General features: G+C 54.8%; 1 protein-coding gene across 1 annotated transcript in view; it reads left to right on the forward strand.

The window, feature by feature from the left end:
* EHMT1 (euchromatic histone-lysine N-methyltransferase 1) overlaps window positions 1-1049 on the forward strand; it is a 75209-nt gene that overhangs the window by 34907 nt on the left and 39253 nt on the right. The gene's annotated exons all lie outside the window — the stretch shown is intronic.

The following is a 1049-nucleotide window of genomic DNA, read 5'->3' on the forward strand; positions in this document are numbered from 1 at the left end:
CCCCCACATTCCCTGGCCCACCAGCCCCGCTGGCCCCAGGCCTCAGGGAGCAGACACCAGTCACTCCTTCCTCACGAGGGTGGAGCAGTTCACGCTGCTCACACGCACTTGTCCATCGGAGTGGGGGTCCTCTCTAGGAATCTCGTTTTATTTATTTATTTTTTTAAAATATATTTTATTTTTTACGGAGAGGAAGGGAGAGGGATAGAGAGTTAGAAACATCGATGAGAGAGAAACATCGATCAGCTGCCTCCTGCACACCCCCTACTGGGGATGTGCCCGCAACCAAGGTACATGCCCTTGATCAGAATCGAACCTGGGACCCTTCAGTCCGCAGGCCGACGGTCTATCCACTGAGCTAAACCGGTTAGGGCAGGAATCTCTCATTTTAACAAGGAATTGAATGCCTGGTTATTGAAGTAAGAAGACATGCAGGCTTAGTCAGCCAGGTGAGCTGGCTGCGGTGCTGGGCGGTGCGGGTGCGACAGGGACCCCCACCTTGAATGTGGAGCCGCCCTGCACCTGCGTCTGTAGGGGTGCCCTGTGGGGTGGACGTCGAGGTCCCTGCCTCCTCACGGCTGCATTCTGAGCTCCCAGCTCTGGGCCTGCTTTCTCTGGGCTGAAAAGGTGATTAGCACTCCCTAAAAGTTGTATTGAGCCTGGCCGGGTGGCTCGGTGGAGCATCAACCTGTGAACCAGGAGGTCACAGCTCTATTCCCGGTCGGGGCACATGCCCGAGCGGCGGGCTCGATCCCCAGTGTGGGGTGTGCAGGAGGCAGCCAATCCGTGATTCTCTCTCATCATTGATGTTTCTATCTCTCTTTCTCCTTCCCACTCCCCTCCTCTCTGAAATCAATAAAAATATATAAAAAAATAAAAATAAAAGTTGTTTGAACGTTCACCTGTGGCAGTTACTGGGGCCCAGGGTAGACAAGGGCAAAAGGGAGAGGATTTGTATCGACAGGTGGCTTCCGACAGCCTCCCCTCTGGTGACGCAGAGACTCCGAACGGCTCCCTTCGAGCCGGTCTCCACCAGACCCAGGTGCTGC

The sequence above is a fragment of the Myotis brandtii genome, unplaced genomic scaffold, assembly GCF_000412655.1.
Source record: "Myotis brandtii unplaced genomic scaffold, ASM41265v1 scaffold691, whole genome shotgun sequence".
NCBI lineage: Eukaryota > Metazoa > Chordata > Mammalia > Chiroptera > Vespertilionidae > Myotis > Myotis brandtii.